At 39.6% G+C, this 24,977-nt stretch overlaps 4 long non-coding RNA genes across 4 annotated transcripts; all 4 read right to left on the minus strand.

Moving 5' to 3' along the window:
* Positions 1-15,125: 15,125 nt before the first annotated feature.
* On the minus strand, positions 15,126-15,994 carry LOC114435806 (uncharacterized). The gene is made up of 4 exons (XR_003670642.1): positions 15,944-15,994; positions 15,609-15,680; positions 15,318-15,407; positions 15,126-15,237 (listed from the first exon to the last, which is right to left on the minus strand). It is a non-coding gene; the product is annotated as an uncharacterized LOC114435806 (long non-coding RNA).
* Positions 15,995-16,256: 262 nt separating this feature from the next.
* Positions 16,257-16,614, minus strand: LOC114435816 (uncharacterized). The gene is made up of 3 exons (XR_003670652.1): positions 16,568-16,614; positions 16,432-16,447; positions 16,257-16,339 (listed from the first exon to the last, which is right to left on the minus strand). It is a non-coding gene; the product is annotated as an uncharacterized LOC114435816 (long non-coding RNA).
* A 7,306-nt stretch (positions 16,615-23,920) lies between these two features.
* Positions 23,921-24,182, minus strand: LOC114435802 (uncharacterized). Its single transcript, XR_003670638.1, has 2 exons — positions 24,119-24,182; positions 23,921-24,019 (listed from the first exon to the last, which is right to left on the minus strand). It is a non-coding gene; the product is annotated as an uncharacterized LOC114435802 (long non-coding RNA).
* A 107-nt stretch (positions 24,183-24,289) lies between these two features.
* LOC114435818 (uncharacterized) lies at positions 24,290-24,698 on the minus strand. The gene is made up of 3 exons (XR_003670654.1): positions 24,609-24,698; positions 24,435-24,491; positions 24,290-24,333 (listed from the first exon to the last, which is right to left on the minus strand). It is a non-coding gene; the product is annotated as an uncharacterized LOC114435818 (long non-coding RNA).
* Between the last annotated feature and the right edge of the window lie 279 nt (positions 24,699-24,977).

A 24,977-nucleotide genomic window follows, 5' to 3' on the forward strand; every position in this document is an offset into this window, starting at 1 on the left:
TATTCAAACTTTAAAACACTCAAAGCTCTGTGAACAGGGGCCTGTGGCTTTCACATGATTCCACATAGCAAGAACGTTCAACCTGTTAACATCTTAACAAGATGTTATTATACTGAGTCACCATGCTGGGATCAATTATTTTGACTGTTTCTTCCATTCTAATTCCATTCGAAGTCAACCTGCTATGAATCCTATTATACACTCTGTCAAACCACAGCACGACATCAGTGGATTCAGTGGCTCTGTCATTTAAACATCTTTATGTTTTTATTAAATGTTGTTATTGAACAGTATTAAAGCTGCAGCAGCATCAATATATAATATGAATATATAATATGAATATCTGTGAAAACATTCAGAACCAGATGAAACACTCACCGTGGAGAAGAGAGGAGTATATCTGATGTTGGTTTACTTCCTGGTTCACTGTCTGCTCTGCAGAAGAACCTTTAACTTAATAATAAAAAAAATGATAATGTTGTTACATGTTATTTCCCCTAATTTATGAACTTATCATGTATCAGTGTGTAATTAAAAAAATCAGTCTCACCTTTGTTCTTTCTGTAGAAACACACAGAGATCAGGAGAATAACAAGGATGATTCCAGTGATTGGTCCAACGATCAACAGTACAGGAAGTGAAGGGAAAGAGCTTAAAGACCTGGACACAGCTGCTGAAAGTAGAGAAAAAAAAGTATTAATAAACTTTATTACCCAAACACCTGCAGTAAAATATCCATGCAAAGTATAAACATGTCCTGCTGCACTTGATCACCATTAACCATTCAGCCCCTCTTGCCTCTTATTGTGACGTCTATGTTGTTGGAGCCACTGTGGTTGACCTCTGTCTGGGTTAAAATGTGTTTGTATGTGTTTTCCTGTTTGACCAGAAGGTGGAGCATGTGGTGTTGTGAAGGTATAAGGTGTGCAGGAAGTAATCATTTTAGGGTTGTTGTCCGGAGGAAGCACACAGTTTTTTGACCGTCAGGTAGCGTGTCATGATAAATTTGATTTTATTTCAGCATGTAAGTTAACCAGTGGTTCTCGTTAATTATATGTGGATCAATGATCAAATATCTGAGTGGACATGATGGTGTTAATTAATCATATGGAAGTTTGGACTGTGATTTATGTTGTTAGGTTAGGGTAAATCAAGTCATTACAAATGTGATGTTTAACTTTCAGCCATAGATGAGAAATAAAGGAACGACTCATTCATATCTTCCATCAACATGCAGCAGAGAATTTTTTTACATAATGTGTGTAAACACCCGAACTTTAGAACAATAAAAATAGTGATTTATTACACAAAATGATCTAAATGAAAACCAATAAGTTTTATTTATTGTGACTAAACAAAGAACCAGGGTTAGGGTTTAGTGACATCTAGTGGTCAATCTGAATACCCCTCCCTTTCAAAGTCAAAATCTTTAAAATCTTGCTTAGGGCCCCTGTCTGGTTAGATTATACCTAATTCGGCACCTTCAAATGGATTAGAGGTGATCAACCTACCTGATACAATCAACAGGAGTCTGTCAAAAAAAGTTACTTCTGCCTCAACATCTGTATTCTCCACTGTCAGACTTAGTAACTCTGATGCTGCTGTATTCATTGGATGATGAATGAATTGTTTTGTGTCCATCCATCCGTCCACTGAGCTCCTTCAGCTCCCTGAATGTCACATCTGATCTCAGTCCAGCTGTGTGACTTATTATCAGGCCCAAAGTTATCATCCTGACCTGCTGAGATACATTTGTAACATCAAATGTCACCAACAAACTCTTCAGTAAATATATGATTATATGACTTGACCAATTGTAATATGTATGAACAGGAAATAAATGTAACCTTCAGCATGTCCATAGAAAAGTGTGCTGAACACCAAAATAAAAATTGGAACCTCCTGACTATGACATTAAAACACACATTTTACATGTTAATAAAGACATCAGACCTCTGCTTTCTGACTTAATATTACACATAATTATGAGCATGACTGCTTTAACTGACAGGCGGTTGCCGTATCACAGCGTGAACTTCCCCGCCCACCGCAGCTCCATTTGTGCTGAACACCAAGAAAAACAGACTCAAGTCAAAAAGGTGAACTCAGGACAACTCACTATATATATACAAAAATATAGGTGTACATACCATGGATGCAGACTCCAAGAAGCAACACAACCATATGTGACGTTACCGTGGTGACACAGTTGACCAACGACCCACCTCTGTGTGGAGGGCAACAACTTCCACTTCCTCTTGTGGTCTGTCAGGCTGTGGCTTGACTTTTTAGGACATTTCATCATTCTGTCAACAAGCAGAAGAAGTGGTTAGAGCTGCTCTGACAAGAAGCCACTTATGCATATCTCCTGATTTAATCTTACCCACAAAGTATAAATTATATAAATTATGAATGCTTATTTATAACTAGTCAAAACAAAAATATCAAGTTAACACACAAAATTATAGACACACATTTGACAACCGAAGCAACAAAACAACTAAAACAGCACACAAAGTTTGTTTTGTCTCTCGTCATGACAACAGTATAAATTATGTTATGGTCAAACTTTTATTAAGTGAATTCATTCAATAAAAAGTATTAAAATCATAAGTCATACTCTCTCTGACCGCTTTTTGGAACCAGTGCAGTCACCCCCGCAGACCAGCAGGGGGAGCCACAGGTTCAAGGCACTCCTGCAAGGGTGTCTCTTTATAAACTCTGAGGTTTCATCACATTCCTTTGTACAATGTCTGGTCTGTTGTAAGCTTGCAGCTTCAGAGTTTATCAACAATTAAACATTAATGTAACATCATACATAGAAACACAACAAATTACTATAATTACACATATACCTGTATGAAGATGAACTACTACAAACTGCTGCACTTTGTAAAGTGTATCACCTTACAATGGGAATATTCACATTATAAATAGGAGAATAAATGTGTGTTAAAATCTGTATTTTGTTCATGATGTGATATTAAATTAGGAGCATTTTTGTCATCCATCCTGCTGGTTTCATTGATCCTGAACTCTTCATTGATCTGGAAAAGAAATAAAGACAGAGATGCAGGGTCAACAATCTGTACAAGTGAACTGTTACACTGACAAATCTAAACATGCATGTTGTGTTGTTGCTGCACAAAGACCTGTCCTTCGTCTGACATCAGCATAAACAGCTCCATCAGCTGCAGCAGCAGGGGCTGGTTGTCCTGTGAATATAAACATGTGGCAGTATTGAACAGTGACTTCACAGCAGGGAGAATAAAAACACAAATATACTTTATTAACAGTTGTAACACCGTGTACCTGCAGATGATCTTATCTTCATGTCTGAGTAAACACAGCTCTCCACCGGTTTCTGCTTCTTCCCTGTTAAAAGACCCAGATGAATGAGCTTTCTTCAGGTATTACTGGCATTTAAAAGCACCTACGTGCTGTTAGCTTTTCCAGCTGCTGTATGTGGTGCTCACCTTTCTTAGTCACATTTTTAAGTTCAATCAAAGAATATGTGACGTCACTGGATTCACCTGAATCATATAGTTACACTTTAGAATGTCAACATGTTACTGTGACCTTAAACATATCATTGTAGTATTTGTAACTGTAACTTGTCTGGACTCAAAACATCTGGCTGTATACTGTACCATGTTCTGTGTTTTCAGGCTCTTTGATTGTTACATAGACGGACACATCACCTACAGAGTGAGAATCGAGATGAGGTCGTTATTATCACATCGTATGAATTAGAAACAGCTAACAAGACATGGAAGTGTTACATTTAACACAACTGCTGATTGATAAGTCTGAGGTTTGACTTTTGTTTTCACACAGAAGGACACATAAAATTAAAGCTGCAAGCAGCGATGACGGGCCCTCGCACACTTTGCGGTCGCGACTCGCAGCCGCCGCCTACCTTGTTGTCCCACAGCCTCTCCCCCCTGCTACCGGCATGAGCTGTGGTCTGCAGGCCAGAAGAGAACACCAAAACACACATATACAAAAGAGAAGTCCTTCGGCCAGTAGGTGACACAGGGACTGTAGCTTAGGAGCATATCAATGCGTGCACACAGCCATAGCCAGACCACATGTCTACGTGCTATAGATTTATTGGAACTGGCAAGTAGCAAGAAGCTGCTGAACCATGTCGTTCAGCTCTGATATATTTTATTTTGTGATTTAAAGTCACTCTTCTTCCATAACTGAGGTCACAGTAGGGGTAGCAGCTGTTTCTTGGCTAGTAGCTCCATCTTAACTCAAAGAACGGAAGATTGATAACCAACTGTTTTCTAGCTTGCTGGTTTGGTGTTTAGGAGACAGTCCTGCTCTTTACAGGATTTTGTGAGGTTTAGACTTCACAAAATACGCTGCACTGTGCACTTTTTTCCTATTGTTGGAGTCTGAGTGGTGAATCTGCCTCTGTTTGCTTATAAACCTACACAGGAGCTTTGAGAGAAGCTAATGTGAGCTGCAGGGAAGCAAATGGTAAAAAAAGGTCTTTTTGTCTTTCTTTTTGAAATTAAATAAGAAGATCTGACACAGGCTGAGCATTCCCCACGAGCAGCAGACACTACTGTCAGCACCTCGGACAGCTCCAGCACTGCTGCCGGCTCCACAGTCAGCACCTCGGACAGCTCCAGCATTGCTGCCGGCTCCACAGTCAGCACCATGGACAGAGACACAGCACAGGTATTCACATTCATCTTGTAGAAGCAAGGCGTCTAGAAGAGAGAGTTTTCTTGAAGATGTTTTGCTGCTCATCCAAGCAGCTTCATCAGTTCTAACTGTTTGGTGGGGAAACTGTGCCAGGTGTGTCTAACAACTGGCTAATGACTGAGGGGGGCTGGTTGACAGCCCTTTGTTCTTGCTGTGAGTATGTGCAAACTTCCTGGGAATGGATGGAATCACTGCATTGTATGTGGTAGAAAGATGATGTCTGAGGCCACCACCTCTGTTAAGGGAAGTTTTTTCCAGCTTAACATAGATGCGTCCTTGACTCCTCTTTCAAACCACCTTTCCTCTCTGTCTAGGATGTGAACATTGTTGTCCTCAAAGGAGTGTCCTTTCTCTTTGAGGTGGAGGTGAACAGCTGAGTCTTGCACTGCACTGGACTGCATATATCACATTGCTGTGTTTCTCCCTGGGAGTTTTATCCTTTGGGTGAACCAGTTTGTGTCTCAGTGTTGTCATCGGTTTGAAATGGACCAGGATGTCATGGCTGTTGAAGATCCTACGGACTTTCTCTGATACTCCTGACACATATGGAATGGAGATATTTTTTTCTCCGTCGGTTATTGTCCTTCTTATTGTTAGTGGGTCTTGTTTTTGTGGCTGTGATGAGTGCTGAGCTGGGGTAGCCACAAGTTTTCAGGGATTTCCTGGCCAGCTCAGAGGGAAAGAAGGAACAACATCACATCAGGAAATTCCTGAAAACTTGTGGCTACTTCATGGCGTTGCCCCGCCCACACCGTGTAACATCGATCTGCGTTTTTGATATCTTTTGCTCAACCATGTCTTCAAAAGCATGTAACAAAATCTCGGGTCTATCAATTTCCCTAGGAGGAGTTCATTCAAATACGAGGTGTGGAACATGGAAATCAGCCTGAGCACAATTCATACCACACACAGTAGGTGGCGCTATGGGGGTATCAGCTCATTAGCATATCAATCTGTTCAGAATGACAGGCTCAGCATGCCTGATTTTTTTCATCCACATAAGATGAAGTATGTAGGAAATACATCCATAAATACATCTACATCTACATCTACAATCTACGTATGATGACCTGGATGACTGAGAATCTTCATCAACATCCATAAATGCATCCATTTCCTGTGCTTTGGTGAAGGTCAAATTTGTGGGGGCGCCACAGCCAGGCCGTATGATGAAGTGCTGCGTTTTTGATAACTTTTGGTCCCTAACCCCTTAAGGGCAAGCGCACCAAATCTCAGCCCTATCAAGCAAATCCCCTAGGAGGAGTTCGCAAAAGTGCGTGGAGTGCAAATTGGAACATGGCAAAGTTATTCCAAGATGGCTGACACCCTGTAGGGGGTGAATTTTTTTTCAAAAGCATGTTTCCTGGAGTGAGAAGATATCTGTATGTCTATGTATAACATATCTGTACCAATTTTCATGGCCGTAGCTGATACACTGAATATTTGCAAATTCTAGGGGGCGCTCCCGAGCCATTTGGGAAGGCGCAGTTGCAGCGACAGTTTCAGATTGCCATTTTTCGCGAGCCTAACTTGTGTGCCAAAATTGGTGAGTTTTTGAGCATGTTTAGGGGGTCAAATTTGTGTCGAATGACTCGGAAAAAAAAGAGAACACTTGCATTTCAATAGGGCTCTCGCACGTTTCGTACTCGGGCCCTAATAACTCAAAACTTACTAAACACAGGGAACATGGAAGGTGACAGGGAGGGTGACAAGACGATCTGCCACAGACAAAGGGGAACACAGGACTTAAATAGACTACAGAACTCGACACAGGTGAAACGCATTAGGGCGGAACAAACAATCACAAAGGCCGGAACACTGGGGAAGTAAAACACATGAACAAATACAAGGGAGAGAGGACTTTCAAAATAAAACAGGAAACAGGACAGAACCAAAGTAACTTTACAAAGACAGCCATGGTTGTTTGTCTATACTACATTTACATACAAGTTTTTTTTTTCATTTTTTTTTCATTAAACGCCCTCTTGTGGACATGTATGCAAAGAACTACCATTTAAGTAGCTGTCTTGATCACACAAACACTGTGTAAACAATCTAAATACATTTTAAACCAAACTGTGTAACTTTTCCTTTAAAACATAAATAAGCATGTGTTACATTTAAGTGTTTACCAAATGATTCACAGAGAGCTGTTTCAACCTACAGCAGCAGATCAATCTCTAAGTATTTCACAGTATACTGAATTCTTAAAGATTGAATAGGATGTAGTAAGTAGCACTACTGTGAGGCCTTTGTGGAAAGATCGACAAATGTTCCATATTACATACTAAAAGAATGTTTTAACCTCAGGCTTTTTTGCCTGCATGTCATGTTGGAATATCTGTGTGAACTGTGGTTAATCTTTGTTTAATACAGCACTTGGATCCAATGAGAAGTAAAGAAGAAATTATATTTTAATAAGAACCATTTTATTTACAAAACGTTTCAAAGACCACAAAATAAAGTTTATGAAAGAACAGAACAACGACACACAATGAAACTCCATGTTGGACTTCATGCTATTTACTTGTAATACTCTGGTTTCTCCTGTGGGTGGTGCTGTGGCTTCACTGGTGACATTTAGATTCAGCATGTGTAAAATGCTGCAGTGTCCACTTTCTGACTTTGCTCTGAGCCTATTGAACGTCTCAGGCTGCTCGTCTGGTTGTGCTCTTGCATGATATCCACATTTACGTCAGAGAGTCCATCTGTAGGAGGAGCCTCAAACAAACCTTTGTCAGACAGCATCACACACAGAACATGTTTCAACTCATGATTCTTCACATTTAAAGAAAGCTGCAGCTCAAAGAAATGAACTCACAGCAAACACTCTCTCTTGGGACATGACAAATGACAACACTATAAGCTGAAGTTTCTGCTCTCAAAACAGGAGAACATGAAGATGAACAAAAAAAGAACTTCTTCTTTGCAACATGGGAAACAATCTAAAGCAGGCCAGCACTGAAACATGTTCTGTTATCAAGCTTAAAACAGACAGCTAGTCATTGACTTCAGTCTCAGTTTAAAATACTGTCTTTGGAACATGAGCTCTGACTGTATATGAAGAATATTACCTGTGTTTGGATTCACATTACTGTAGTCAGACAGTGACTCTTCTGGGTCAACATGTTGTCCTGTTATCATGATATCAATCAAATATAAAATAATGATTCTCTCTGTATTTCAGTATCAGTGTAACATCTCATATTTTTATATACTCACTCCTGCTGTCCAGAGCTTTGAGCTGAATCAGATATGAAGAATTATAGTAATCTTCTTCAGGCTGACCTAATATAACATTAATGTGAGTACTGAGTTTCACAGTGATTCTATAATTATTATAACTTTAACCTGCTCCATGTCAATCAAAGTGTGTACTGTACCATTTCCAGAGCCTTCAGCTCCTCTGATTGTCTCATAGACACAAAGGTCACCTACAGGACAGTGAAACATTAAATGAGTCACCTCACATCTGTCACACTCATTTAAACATCTTTGTTTTTATTAAATGTTGTTATTGAACAGTATTAAAGCTGCAGCAGCATCAATGCATCTTATAAATATCTGTGACAACATTCAGAACCAGATGAAACACTGACCGTGGAGAAGAGAGGAGTATATCTGATGTTGGTTTACTTCCTGGTTCACTGTCTGCTCTGCAGAAGAACCTGTTATTAACAAAAATATGATCACGTTGTTACATGGTTTTGTAAATTCTGTCACATTTAAAGTTTATAGTAAATACATGCTGCATCAGAAGAAAAAGGTCTCACCTTTGGACTGTCTGTAGTGATACAGTAAGAGCACAATGACAAAGAATAATATGATTCCACACAGCAGTCCAACAATTAATGGCACTGAGGATGAGGAGCTTTCAGCTCTGGATACAACTATTAGAAATAATAAGCATACATTCATACACTTATATTGGACTTGGTGTCATTAGTACAGACAATAATCAAAACAACATTACCGTAATATACCAAAAAAGGAGCATCAAACATCTTTACTCACCTTTCACTGACATCCAGCTCTGAGGTGACTTCTTTCCTGAATGTTCACACCTGTAGAAACCTTCATGTGACTCTGAAACTGCAGAGATATTCAGCTCCCCTCTGGTATCACTTTGAACAAGTTTGTCATTGTGATAGAAAAACACATTGGAAAGTTTGTTTTGCCCTCTCAGTCTGCAGCCAAGAATAACAGAGTCTCCTTCAGTCACACTATTGACAGGACTCTCCAGGACAATGTCTGTATCTGTGAGACAGTCAGAGGACGTCAGTCAGAGATCAGTCAGTGAGGTGGAGGTTAGTGTATAGTAAGAAATCACCTACCATGTACAGTGATGTTGACTTTGTTGCTGAACTCTCCTGATGCAGACTCACACCAGTACACACCAGTATCAGACTGTGATGTGTTGATGTTACATGTGGATCCAGTCATTGTTCCCCAGTTAGAACAGGATGACAGACGTCCTTCATCAGAGAACTTCCTCACTCTCCACTCAGCAGAGTTTCCCTCACAGGTCAGTGAGACAGACTCAGAGGTGAAGTGTTGGACTCTGTCAGGATTCACTGTGAGAGACGCTGCTGGATGAAAACCTGAAAAACAAAACATGTCAAAGGAACAAAGTAAGAACACAAAAATGACACGATGAAAAAATGACACACAACCAACTCATTCTGATTCTCTCAATAAACAGAGGAATCACAGTGACAGAATAAATTCTTCTTACTGAGAGGACAGAATCAAACTGACCTGCAGACCAGACAAACTTTGGGTCACTGTAATCAGAGTGATACTCTGGGTCTCCTCTTCCAGCTCTGCACACATATGCTGCTGTGTGTGTCTGTCCATGAATGATGTAGGAATCCTGTGCAGTCCCATCAGTGCTACCAGGCAGCAGCTCATAGCTGTAAGACCAAGAGTTCTTTGACAGACCAGGAACAGCTTTATACCAGTAGAACCTCCATCCTGCAGGTGGATGTTCAACCTCACAGCTCAGAGTTACTGAGGCTCCAGGACTCAGCCATGATGGAGACACAGTGAGGACAGGTCGGGGTTTACCTGTTGGAAAGAGATGATGTTAAAACAGACTGTGTCTCCATCATAAAACAAAACTGAACTAATCAAACTTACCTGACACAGACAATGTGAAGGCATTACTCCACAATGTGTAGAAATTCTCTTTCCTGCCCCGACATCTGTATTCTCCTCTGTCAGCAGAGGAAGCCCTGTTGATTCTGTATTCATTGGATGTTGAAGGAATGTTGGACCTCTCATGTGTCCATTCATATGTTCACTGACGTCCTTCAACTCCCTGAATGTCACATCTGAGGGTGATCGTCTCATCAATGAATATCTGAGGCCAGCTGTGCTGCAGAGTGACTCTGGGAACTGTTCACATAGAAACATCCAGTCAGTCAGCAGACAGTGTGATAACCTTAAATATTTCTTATCATATTGATCTTTTTAACAGCTGAGCTCTGTAACAAAGTGCTGTGGTTTGGTGTCCCAGTATTTACTCTGATTACATTTTATGCTGCCATCTTTGTATTTCATTCAATAAATTCCAGTGATTGTTTTTCATTAGTCCAACAGCTCAACATTGTTAATATTCCTCTGTCCACTTCTGAAGAGAGACAGACAGGTTTACTCCACAAAAACCAACTTTAAGGGGAAGAAATGCAACAAAAGCCTCTGATTTAAAACATGGAGCTCAGTGGTGCTGAGGAAGAGGAAGTATTAACACAGTAACAAGCAACATTAATATAACTGAGGTGCAATTTGGATCAGTCCTGTCTAAAAATGAAGAAAGTAAAGTTCTGATTTTTCAGCATCATCAGAGCAGGAGGAGCTTTTGACATGTAATCAATGTTTTTTGTTTCTGTTGGTAACAAAATGTCTCTTTTCTTCATTACTGACAAACACATGAAACATTTGAAAAGTTCATGTTGTTTCATTTCAGAACTAATTATTAAACTCACCAGTTTCCTTAATGGTGACTTCACTGCTGTAATATGTGTAGAACTCTGGGTCTCCTCTTCTTCCATAGCACTGATAGATTCCTCCTTCTGAAACACTGACAGTATCTGATTGATCATTTATTGGTTGACCTCTAGAATACACTGAGGTACGTCTGTTCCAGTAGTACTTCCACCCTGTAGAGACGTCCACAGAGCAGGTCAGTGTTACGCTGCCCCCTGCTGGTATGACTGTCTTGTCTGCTCTCAGTGAGGCCTGAGGTTTATCTGCAGTGAGGAAGAAAAAATGAAACAGTCAGTAAAAAACAGTCAAACAGTAAATAGTAAATGGTTAGAGTATGAATTACTGCAGAAAAATCTTTGCCCTTCATTCTTTTCAGACACTGTTGTGAAAACAGGAAGACATGCAGCACAATACTTATTGTGTATTTAGTAGCACTTAAATTGTTGGTTAGATTTGACCTAATTAAGCACTTTTATATGGATTAAAGATGATCAGCTTACCTGATACAGTCCATCTGAGGGCTTCACTCCACTCTGTTGTTAACTTGTTGTGTCTACCACGACAGCTGTATTCTTCACTGTCAGACCCATGAACTCTGATGGATTTACTGTATATTGAATAAAGGTGTGACTTATTTCGTCTCCATTGATACGTCCACTGAGTTCCTTCAGCTCCCTGAATGTCACATCTGAGGGTGACCGTCTCATAATAGAATATCTCAGTCCAGCTGTGTTCCAGGATCAGAGAGGCCTTCATGGAACCTGTTCAAATCAAAAACACCCAGTTAGAATACAAAAGAGATTAAACACAAACATGTTATTTGTTTTAGTACTAAACTCTATGATGATTATGTGAATGCATGTTGTGCTGTGGTACATCTTAAAATAACTAATGTTACAAAACAAACAAAAAAACAATAACAAAGCTATGAAATTTTTAAATTGTATTTGCATCATCAGGCTGAATCTAGGGTCAAACACAGACTGAATATAACTATAGATAAAGTGTCCTTGACATCAACCACATGTTTGTGGATGTTGAGTCTCTGTTGGAGGTTATATTACAAAATATATATTTAAACACTGAAGGATCAAACTCTTGTACACATTCTGTGACTGTTGTCTTGTTTAGAATGAACAAACTAAACTGTGATGCTGCCACCAGCGTGTGGTTTCAGAGAGCATGCAGACAGAATTAGAAGTGTGATGTAGTGTCACAGTGTGTCTACTTCAGTGTCCTGTCTCACAGCTCTATCATTTATTATTCACAGTGACTACAACAATATCCTGAGGTTCTGCCTGCAGACCTCCAGCTTTAAACAGGCTGTGTGAAAGAACCAAATATCATTTAACCCTGTGTTCACACCAAGAGAGACTAAAGCTGTAAAATCACTTTCGTGGCTCAAAGTTCGAATCACTCATGACGAGAGAAATTCAAATGTTTGATTTAGCTTATTTAAAGGAGTCGTATGCTTTTAGGACTTTGCTTCCACTTTTTGTGGCATGTTAAAATTTCTGTTCTCTATTGAGAAAATGTGCAGTTATTTGATTAAATACTTTTACTAAACATATCCTGCATAATAAACGCAGCCTGACCTCAAAGTGAGTGCACAGTTTGTTTAAAGGAGCACACGTTCTCTTGATACCAAATGACAGCTGTGTTTTCTGTTCAATAGTTAATAATTAAGGAAGACTAGCATGCTAGGAGCTCGATTAGCAGGCAAGTATGGTGCCGTGGAACGAGATAAATTGCATCATCTTTGTAAAAACAACAAACTTGTTTGTTCTCCTTAATGATAAACACATCTGTCCCTGTAATCTAATCACATTCACAGTATAATTAATGATCAAAGTGATTATCAATCTAATACACAATATAATATAAAACACTGAGAAGTTGATAAACAAGAGATAAATACTTTGTGTAATATACAAATGAAGAGAAAAATAAAGACAAAGTATAATTTGTCACCTTCAGTGTGTCCGTAGAGGAGTGTGCTGAACACTGAAATAAAGATTAAAACCTCATCAGACATCATCAAACCAAAAGAAAGTGATCAATCACAACATTAAAACACTATATATACACAATGTAGATGTGTGGAGCCAAATCCAGCAGGACTTCAGTGTAAAACAGAGACATATCAGCAGCCGACGTTCATAAAGACGCCAGTCTGCTCAGAAACACTCTTCAGAAACAACAAGTCAGAAATGTACTTACAGAATAAGTCCAGCACACAGAGCAAAGTGTGCCCCATCCTCACATCCAGCACAACTGAACAAAGTGTTCTATCTATTCATAATTATAATGCTGAAGGCAGAAGTGACGTTTCTTTAGAAGGTGTGATCAGAATGCAGAGTATAGACTCTTCCTTCCTTTGTCCCAACTTTAGACAGCAGCTCTGACCACAGCAGTTTCACATGGTTATATTTCCTGTCCTCTGCACACATATGAACATGTTTCTCTTGTCCACATCTTAAGTTTAGAGCAATAAAACTTTGCCGTACAATAAATAAAAGGCATCATTTAACCTGAGAGTAGAATCTATAGAGAACAAGCTAACTGCAGTGTCTACCAAGGTAACATGACTAAACACTAAGAAATATGAAGACATCAGACATCAATGTTTCTTCTAGCTGCTGCTGTCAGGCCTGTGACACTTGTGTTCTAAGTGCTATTCTTCCTCTGTTCAGTAATTTACACACAAGAAAACATGATGTGGTTGGTCTTTAGTGCCCAGATGGCACAGTTAAGCCTGCTATCTGTCTACAACGCAGCAGTATGTTTTTAGAACAGCAGTTATCAGTTAACATAAAGCACCAAAAAACCTAGTCCAACTTTATTCAAACTTTAAAACACTCAGAGCTCTGTGAACTTTGACCTTGATTGTTTAGAGACAGTAACTGTCAGGTACTGAGGAAAAGGGACTCAAGCACAGGCAGGATTCAACTTGCAAATCTCAAAACTAAACCAAGAAAAACCCAAAAACCCTGGGGATTCTCCAGGGTCAGAACAGGAAGGCAGGGCTAAAGGCCCGCCACAGTCCAAACTGGCTATTCCCAAAGTCACAGTTAGCGCCACCACAGTACCAAAGTAAAAACACTCTAATGACTCAATAGAAAATCCCTCAGGCTCAGAGGGTATCAGTTCCAGGGAGGGAGCTGGAGCTGGCGCCTTGGCCGGAGCTGGGGAAGTGGCCCAGGCAGGGAGAACCGGATCCTGCCAGTGGATGTTCAACTTCACAGCTCAGAGTTCCTGAGGCTCCAGGACACAGTCATGATGGAGACACAGTGAGAACAGGTCAGGGTTTAACTGTTGGAAAGAGATGATGTTAAAAACAGCGAACTATATTAAAGTATTCAGAAAACAGACTCATCCTTACCTAAAATCCACCTCTGAGGTGACTTCTTTCCTGAATGTTCACACAGCTAAGAACAACAAAATTAGTTCTTGCTCATTCACACCTGTGAGGTCAGATGTTGGTTACGTCATGCTGACAGTTTGACCAACGTCTGCATCCTTTCTCACACTGCAGCTGTGGCTCAGAGCACTACGACATGGTCCAGCATAGTAATATATCCATATAAAGACAAACAATGAGCTGTAAGGGGGATTCTGCTGATCAAAACTCACACCACTGCAAAGGTTTTGATCACAGAGCATGAACACTTCCTGTACACAGTCTGCATATACAAAGTAACCATGATATCAGAGACCACAGGTATCAACCATCTTGCACATTTTCCACACATTTAGTTTTACACCGTGTGAAAGACCCCCACATACAACAGCAGAAAAGGCGACAATGACCACAGACAACAGCAGGGCTGATGTCACCCACTGGCTTTTAGACATGGAAGCAATAAATTTAGTACAGAGTTTGTCACCCAAGCAGGCCAGCAGGGGGAGCCACAGTCCACCACAGAACTACCAATGATATGAGAATCAGAGCTGATGCAGGGTGAAGAATGAAATAAAATGTAAAAACCAACTGTTACACTGACAAATCCAAACATGCATGCTGTGTTACTGCTGCACAATCACCAAGACCTGTTCCTCCAGTACAGACAACAGACCAACACTTTCACATACATGTACACAAACCCCACAGAAACATATTAAAAATACAATTACACCAGAAACACTGGAGACATGAACTTTATTGTAAATCTGACCAAATTTCAACAAAAACATATTTTAAACTCTCATAATCTGTTTTCAGTGAGAACAGCTGATAAAATGTGATCCTTGAAAATAGACCATGGATTATTAGATATATGCAATAACTGCTGGTGTCACTGCTAAAAAAGCTGTGCTGATACATGAGGATACATTCAGAGCTTAATACAAAAGATAACAGATGTAAATAATAATAATGATGCAGTACATGAACAGTAGAAGAGGCGTGTGTTTTTAGCACAGTATTCAGAGCATGAAATATATCAACATCAAATAAATGTACAAGGTTCAGATTGACAGATTCCCAAAACCAAACAGCTTCTGTTTGGTTCTGTTTGTCTCTGCACAGCCCTGTAGAGAGGCACAAAGACAGAACATGGTTTATCACAGTCATCCATCATGTGGCACTTTGTGGAGAGTAAATCACTCACAGTATGAATCCTACATGGCAGCATGAGCTCCGAGAGCTGCTCCTGCTCTGATTTCAGAATAAACTGCTGCATCAGCAGGAGCTGATGTTCCTGTGAATGGAGGCCTGATTCATTTACAACTGTAATCTGATCATTCAGCATGATGTTGTTCTTAACCAGCAGTGTCCATTTATACAGAGACTGACTGTGTGTCACGGCTTTAAGTCTTTAAACATGACGTAAACTGTGGATGCATACATGTAAATACTGCACAATAACAACAAAGGCAGCTGAATGCAGACTTTACTGTACCTGTGTTATTCTTGGCCTTTCCTTTCTTGTGGTAGATGATCTGAGAATACAGCAGATTATCTGCAGCAGGAGCTGATGGTGGAGCACACGTAATGTGTGAGAACATGAACAGTTCAGCTTCATGTTACATCTGTCTGTCTGCAGCACGGGATTATTCCATCTCAAACTTTTAGGAACACCTGAACCTCACACAGACCATGTGGAAGATTTGACTCTCTGCTGCCATCGACTGGTGATATGATGTAACTAACAGCATGCTGACCCAATAATTACCTGCAGTGTGGTGCTATGATGACACATTTCAACACAAACATGACTGTCGTAGGCGACTGTACCTGCTGTCTTCACTTCAGAGTAAACACACCCCTCCTCTTCCTCATGTGTCCTCTCTGTTAAGACAATACTTGACAATAAAAAAAATAAATCTTTTCTTAAATATCATCTCATTTTCTACACTGCATGTATTTGGAGTACTCACTCTTCTTTCCAAACTTTTTCAGCTCAATTACAGAGTATGTGACATCTTGGGGTCCACTTGCTTCTGTAACATACACACATCTATATTTAGAGTTTGATTTTAAACCTTAATGTGAGCTGAATGAAGAAAAGTTAAACAAAAGTCCACATTAGTATTTAATACGTGCTGACCACTGAGAGGAGAGCAGTGTTCATTCGTACTGACTTCCTGATTTCTGTTGGAGCCCTGACTGCTGCTCTCTGACTGGAACAGCCTGTAAAATAACACATACAGTACATTTAATACAGAAACATGAAAGCACTGATGCATGTTGAAGAAAAGTTTAGAGATGAGTGCTGCACTAACCTGATAAAGCAGGAATCTGTGAAAAAAGACATTTGTTGTTACATGGTTTTATAATGTAAAAATATTCTGCTGTCATTCTGTGTCACATTTAAAGTTTATAGTAAATAAATGATGCATCAGAAGGAAAAGGTCTCACCTTTGGACTGTCTGTAGTGATACAGTAAGAGCACAATGACAAAGAATAATATGATTCCACACAGCAGTCCAACAATTAATGGCACTGAGGATGAGGAGCTTTCAGGTCTGGATACAACTATTAGAAATAATAAACATACATTTATACACTTATATTGGACTTGGTGTCATTAGTACAGACAATAATCAAAACAACATTACCGTAATATACCAAAAAAGGAGCATCAAACATCTTTACTCACCTTTCACTGACATCCAGCTCTGAGGTGACTTCTTTCCTGAATGTTCACACCTGTAGAAACCTTCATGTGACTCTGACACTGCAGAGATATTCAGCTCCCCTCTGGTATCATTTTGAACAAGTTTGTCATTGTGATAGAAAAACACATTGGAAAGTTTGTTTTGCCCTCTCAGTCTGCAGCCAAGAATAACAGAGTCTCCTTCAGTCACACTATTGACAGGACTCTCCAGGACAATGTCTGTATCTGTGAGACAGTCAGAGGACGTCAGTCAGAGATCAGTCAGTGAGGTGGAGGTTAGTGTATAGTAAGAAATCACCTACCATGAACAGTAAAGTTGACTGTGTTGCTGAACTCTCCTGATGCAGACTCACACCAGTACACACCAGTATCAGACTGTGGTGTGTAGATGTTACATGTGGATCCAGTCATTGTTCTCCAGTTAGAACAGGATGACAGACGTCCTTCATCAGAGAACTTCCTCACTCTCCACTCAGTAGAGTTTCCCTCACAGGTCAGTGAGACAGACTCAGAGGTGAAGTGTTGGACTCTGTCAGGATTCACTGTGAGAGACGCTGCTGGATGAAAACCTGAAAAACAAAACATGTCAAAGGAACAAAGTAAGAACACAAAAATGACACGATGAAAAAATGACACACAACCAGCTCATTCTGATTCTCTCAATAAACAGAGGAATCACAGTGACAGAATAAATTCTTCTTACTGAGAGGACAGAATCAAACTGACCTGCAGACCAGACAAACTTTGGGTCACTGTAATCAGAGTGATACTCTGGGTCTCCTCTTCCAGCTCTGCACACATATGCTGCTGTGTGTGTCTGTCCATGAATGATGTAGGAATCCTGTGCAGTCCCATCAGTGCTACCAGGCAGCAGCTCATAGCTGTAAGACCAAGAGTTCTCTGACAGACCAGGAACAGCTTTATACCAGTAGAACCTCCATCCTGCAGGTGGATGTTCAACCTCACAGCTCAGAGTTACTGAGGCTCCAGGACTCAGCCATGATGGAGACACAGTGAGGACAGGTCGGGGTTTACCTGTTGGAAAGAGATGATGTTAAAACAGACTGTGTCTCCATCATAAATCAAAACTGAACTAATCAAACTTACCTGATACAGACAATGTGAAGGCATTACTCCACAATGTGTATAAATTCTCTTTCCTGCCCCGACATCTGTATTCTCCTCTGTCAGCAGAGGAAGCTCTGTTGATTCTGTATTCATTGGATGTTGAAGGAATGTTGGACCTCTCATGTGTCCATTCATACGTCCACTGACGTCCTTCAACTCCCTGAATGTCACATCTGAGGGTGATCGTCTCATCAATGAATGTCTGAGGCCAGCTGTGCTGCAGAGTGACACTGGGAACTGTTCACATAGAAACATCCAGTCAGTCAGCAGACAGTGTGATAACCTTAAATATTTCTTATCATATTGATCTTTTTAACAGATGAACTCTGTAACAAAGTGCTGTGGTTTGGTGTCCCAGTATTTACTCTGATTACATTTTATGCTGACATCATTTTATTTCATTCAATAAATTCCAGTGATTGTTTTTCATTAGTCCAACAGCTCAACATTGTTAATATTCCTCTGTCCACTTCTGAAGAGAGACAGACAGGTTTACTCCACAAAAAACAACTTTAAGGGGAAGAAATGCCACAAAAGCCTCTGATTTAAAACATGGAGCTCAGTGGTGCTGAGGAAGAGGAAGTATTAACACAGTAACAAGCAACATTAATATAACTGAGGTGCAATTTGGATCAGTCCTGTCTAAAAATGAAGAAAGTAAAGTTCTGATTTTTCAGCATCATCAGAGCAGGAGGAGCTTCTGACATGTAATCAATGTTTTTTGTTTCTGTTGGTAACAAAATGTCTCTTTTCTTCATTACTGACAAACAGATGAAACATTTGAAAAGTTCATGTTGTTTCATTTCAGAACTAATTATTAAACTCACCAGTTTCCTTAATAGTGACTTCACTGCTGTCATATGTGTAGAACTCTGGGTCTCCTCCTCTTCCTCCTCTTCTTCCATAGCACTGATAGATTCCTCCTTCTGAAACACTGACAGTGTCTGATTGATCATTTATTGGTTGAACTCTAGAATACACTGAGGTACGTCTGTTCCAGTAGTACTTCCACCCTGAAGAGACGTCCACAGAGCAGGTCAGTGTTACGCTGCCCCCTGCTGGTATGACTGTGTTGTCTGCTCTCAGTGAGGCCCGAGGTCTATCTGCAGTGAGGAAGAAAAAACAGTCAAACAGTAAATAGTAAATGGTTAGAGTATGAATTACTGCAGAAAAATCTTTGCACTTCATTCTTTTCAGACACTGTTGTGAAAACAGGAAGACATGCAGCACAATACTTAGTGTGTATTTAGTAGCACTTAAATTGTTGGTTAGATTTGACCTAATTCAGCACTTTTATATGGATTAAAGATGATCAGCTTACCTGATACAGTCAATCTGAGGGCTTCACTCCACTCTGTTGTTAACTTGTTGTGTCTACCCCGACAGCTGTATTCTCCACTGTCAGACCCATGAACTCTGTTGGACCTATATTTACTGTCTGTTGAATAAAGGTTTGACTTGTCTCGTCTCCATTCATACGTCCACTGAGTTCCTTCAGCTCCCTGAATGTCACATCTGAGGGTGATTATCTGACCAGAGAATATCTCAGTCCAGCTGTGTTCCAGGATCACAGAGGCCTTCATGGAACCTGTTCAAATCAAAAACACCCAGTTAGAATACAAAAGAGATTAAACACAAACATGTTATTTGTTTTAGTACTAAACTCTATGATAATTGTGTGAATGCATGTTGTGCTGTGGTACATCTTATGTAAATAACCCCATTTATATTTTGCCTTCTTACGAAGATAGCCCTGTTAATTTTTATTCTGTTATCTTTACAGCATGTTTGCATCTTGGTTTTAGCTTATATTGTCTTATATTTTATTTTAAATACGAGCGCTTTTATTTTGAAGGGGTTTTCACTGCAATCGCGGAGTTCCGCTAATAACTAAACAGTGACGGCAACAAACGGTAAAGACAGAGTATTAAAACGGAATGGTTCATGTATTAGCAACCCTCCGAAGAGGCACAAGGTTCGTATTTGTTGGTATTGTCTGTGTCTTAAGTTAAATTTGAACTTTATTAACTTTCATACTGATTGTTTAGTTAAGTTAGCATTCGCTAAATATGAGCTGTGGTTAAGCTATGTATATGCAGTAAGACTGTGAGGAAAGTAGCTAACATATATTGTTCTTTTGTGTTTGTAACCAGCTCTTACGTTGGTTTTGGGATTTTCATTAAACCCTGAGATCATCAGTTCAAGTGTGAGACCATCTTTCGGTGGGATATGCTACATCTTAAAATAACTAATGTTACAAAACAAACAAAAAAAACAAAAATAAAGCTATGAAACATTTAAACTGTATTTGCATCATCAGGATGAATCTAGGGTCAAACACACAGACTGAATATAACTATAGATAAAGTGTCCTTGACATCAACCACATGTTTGTGGATGTTGAGTCTCTGTTGGAGGTTATATTACAAAATATATATTTAAACACTGAAGGATCAAACTCTTGTACACATTCTGTGACTGTTGTCTTGTTTAGAATGAACAAACTAAACTGTGATGTTGCCACCAGCGTGTGGTTTCAGAGAGCATGCAGACAGAATTAGAAGTGTGATGTAGTGTCACAGTGTGTCTACTTCAGTGTCCTGTCTCACAGATCTATCATTTATTATTCACAGTGACTACAACAATATCCTGAGGTTCTGCCTGCAGACCTCCAGCTTTAAACAGGCTGTGTGAAAGAACCAAATATCATTTAACCCTGTGTTCACACCAAGAGAGACTAAAGCTGTAAAATCACTTTCGTGGCTCAAAGTTCGAATCACTCATGACGAGAGAAATTCAAATGTTTGATTTAGCTTATTTAAAGGAGTCGTATGCTTTTAGGACTTTGCTTCCACTTTTTGTGGCATCTTAACTATTGAACAGAAAACACAGCTGTCATTTGGTATCAAGAGAACGTGTGCTCCTTTAAATAAACTGTGCACTCACTTTGAGGTCAGGCTGCGTTTATTATGCAGGATCTGTTTAGTAAAAGTATTTAATCAAATAGAGAACATAAATTAATTATTAAGGAAGACTAGCATGCTAGGAGCTCGATTAGCAGGCAAGTATGGTGCCGTGGAACGAGTTAAATTGCATCATCTTTTTAAAAACAACAAACTTGTTGGTTCTCCTTAATGATAAACACATCTGTCCCTGTAATTTAATCACATTCACAGTATAATTAATGATCAAATTAATCATCAATCTAATACACAATATAATATAAAACACTGAGAAGTTGATAAACAGGAGATAAATACTTTGTGTAATATACAAATGAAGAGAAAAATAAAGACAAAGTATAATTTGTCACCTTCAGTGTGTCCGTAGAGGAGTGTGCTGAACACTGAAATAAAGATTAAAACCTCATCAGACATCATCAAACCAAAAGAAAGTGATCAATCACAACATTAAAACACTATATATACACAATGTAGATGTGTGGAGCCAAATCCAGCAGGACTTCAGTGTAAAACAGAGACATATCAGCAGCCGACGTTCATAAAGACACCAGTCTGCTCAGAAACACTCTTCAGAAACAACAGGTCAGAAATGTACTTACAGAATAAGTCCAGCACACAGAGCAAAGTGTGCCCCATCCTCACATCCAGCACAACTGAACAAAGTGTTCTATCTATTCATAATTATAATGCTGAAGGCAGAAGTGACGTTTCATTAAAAGGTGTGATCAGAATGCAGAGTATAGACTCTTCCTTCCTTTGCCCCAACTTTAGACAGCAGCTCTGACCACAGCACATGGTTCACACGGTTACATTTCCTGTCCTCTTCACACATATGAACATGTTTCTCTGCCAAGGTTTAGTCTGGTTCCTATAAATGTTATTGTACTTTAATTACTGCACATGCATAAAACATCAGACTGTTGAATTGAAGCATATTACATCTTGTTGTACAATAAAACTTTGCAGTACAATAAATAAAAAGCATTCATAATTATAATGCTGAAGGCAGAAGTGACGTTTCCTTAAAAGGTGTGATCAGAGAGTCTCACCTACATCAGCTTCTGATTATAGACTCTTCCTTCCTTTGTGCCCCTCCACCTTTAGACAGCAGCTCTGCCCACAGCAGTTTCACATGGTTATATTTCCTGCATCATTTAACCAGTGTAGAATCTATACATGTGCTCACTTTGTGGCAGAATTCTGGTTTATTTGTGGCTGTGACCTCAGACTCAGGAAATGACTGAAAGGTGGAATCAAATGTTTGTTTCACAGCAACAAGAGTAACACCATCAGAGGACAATATGTGTAAATACAACACACACTGTAACAGATCTCTATACTGTTCATGTTTAGAATACTTTATTGCACAGTACGCCTGCACAGTAGCTGCCAATAAAAGATTCGCTGTGATGGGGTGAATGTTTCTGGGATACATCATCTATACATTGCTGGCTAGATAACAAGCTAACTGCAGAGTCTCACCAAGGAGTCTAGTGCACAGATGGCACAGATAAGCCTGCTGTCTGTCAACACCGCAGCAGTGTGCCACTGTTTTTAGAACAGCAGTTAATTACTCACTCATGCTCCGTCTACATATTATCCTTCTCTAAAACTTCACCAGAATTCACCGTAATATCCGGTCAATCAAGGGTGCACACTTGGTGGCTTTACTCATAACTCCATACACATATACTTACACTGCGCACCGCTCACGGGTGCGACGCGGTGTCACGCTGTGACGTCCTGACGAGGAAGTGGGCAGGTAAAGCGTGCCGGCGTTTCTCTACCCTTTAAATATCAGTCGCGCGCTTCTAGTCAGCTGACTTCTGTTTGTTAAAAATAATGTTTAAACTGAGTAAATGTGGGAATTTTTTGTGGGAAAATGTGAACAGAAATATTGTTTGAATGGTTTCTATGTGTGTTTGGGAGGTATAAAATACTTACCTGTGTAAAAGAAGTATGAAGTCAAAATACTCCAGCCCAGTGGGAGGGGCAAGAGGGTTAACAGAGGGTGCTGTGGCTCCTCTGGGAGACTCTGACGATGGTTACAAGGCACGTAACAGCTCCTGGAGGTAAATGAGCTTGTCATTATTTTGTGAGTTATTGAAGAACTCAAATTACAACTTTAAGTATTATTATCATTATTCTGTTATTGTTTTTCCATCACTTTATACTGCACTTTGGAGACTGGTAAAACAAAATAGGAAAAAACACCTATTTCCGAATACACCTGTGATTTTTGAGGAGAGACCCATGATTAGTGATGGTTTTTCGAGGCTTTGTTGAAGCTTCGACACATGATTCAAGAAAAAGGTTCATTACTTGAGGCTTCAATGACACAGTGCTCGAGGAGGACATCTAGTGGTGAATAAAATGAATTGCGGTGTGTGTTATTGGTTCGTGGATCGTTTGGGATTCGAATCGCCATGCACAGTCTCTTTCGACTACACTACATGGTTTAATAATTTCAGGCTGACACAATAAAATACATGAAATTTTCAGTTTCACTGCATGAAATTGTTATAAAAAATTACATTTGAAGTGGATAAATAATAATTAGGGCACACAAAGTTTTCTTGTCTCTCGTCATATCAACAGTATAGATTATGTTATTATGTTCAAACATTTATTAAGTGAATTCTTTTAATAGAAAGTATTAACATCATAAGTCATACTCTCTCTGACCTCTTTTTGGAACCAGTGCAGTCACCCCTGCAGACCAGCAGGGAAAGCCACAGGTTCAAGGCACTTCTGCAAGGGTTTCTCTTTATAAAATCTTAGGTTTCGTCACATTCTTTTGTACAATGTCTGGTCTGTTGTAAGCTTGCAGCTTCAGAGTTTATCAACAATTAAACATTAACGTAATATCATACATAGAAACACAACAAATGACTATAATTACACATATACCTGTATGAAGATGAACTACCACAAACTGCTGTGTTTTGTAACGTGTATCACCTTACAATGGGAATATTCACATTATAAACAGGAGAATAAATGTGTGTTAAAATCTGTATTTTGTTCATGATGTGATATTAAATTAGGAGCATTTTTGTCATCCATCCTGCTGGTTTCATTGATCCTGAACTCTTCATTGATCTGGATAAGAAATGAAGACAGAGATGCAGGGTCAACAATCTGTGAATTGTTACACTGACAAATCTAAACATGCATGTTGTGTTGTTGCTGCACAAAGACCTGTCCTTCGTCTGACTTCAGCATAAACAGCTCCATCAGCTGCAGCAGCAGGGGCTGGTTGTCCAGTGAATATAAACATGTGCCAGTACTAAACAGTGACTTCACAGCAGAGAGAATAAAAACACAAATATACTTTATTAACAGTTGTTGTAACGCCGTGTACCTGCAGATCTCGTCTGAGTAAACACAGCTCTCCACTGATTTCTGCTTCTTCCCTGTTAAAAGACCCAGATGAATGAGCTTTCTTCAGGTATTACTGGCATTTAAAAGCACCTACGTGCTGTTAGCTTTTCCAGCTGCTGTATGTGGTGCTCACCTTTCTTAGTCGCATTTTTAAGTTCAATCAAAGAATATGTGACGTCACTGGATTCACCTGAAACATATAGTTACACTTTAGAATGTCAACATGTTACTGTGACCTTAAACATATCATTGTAGTATTTGTAACTGTAACTTGTCTGGACTCAAAACATCTCGCTGTATACTGTACCATGTTCTGTGTTTTCAGGCTCTTTGATTGTTTCATAGACGGACACATCACCTACAGAGTGAGAATCGAGATGAGGTTAGTCGTTATTATCACATCATATGAATTAGAAACAGCTAACAAGACAGGGAAGTGTTACATTTAACACCACTGCTGATTGATAAGTCTGAGGTTTGACTTTTGTTTTCACACAGAAGGATAAATAAAATTAAAGCTGCAAGCAGCGATGACGGGACCTCGCACACTTTGTGGTCGGGACTCGCAGCCGCCGCCTCCCTTGTTGTCCCACAGCCTCTCTCCCCAGGTCACAGTAGGGGTAGCAGCTGTTTCTCGGCTAGTAGCTCCATCTTAACTCAAAGAATGGAAGATCGA

This window comes from Parambassis ranga, chromosome 5, assembly GCF_900634625.1.
Source record: "Parambassis ranga chromosome 5, fParRan2.1, whole genome shotgun sequence".
Taxonomy (NCBI): domain Eukaryota; kingdom Metazoa; phylum Chordata; class Actinopteri; family Ambassidae; genus Parambassis; species Parambassis ranga.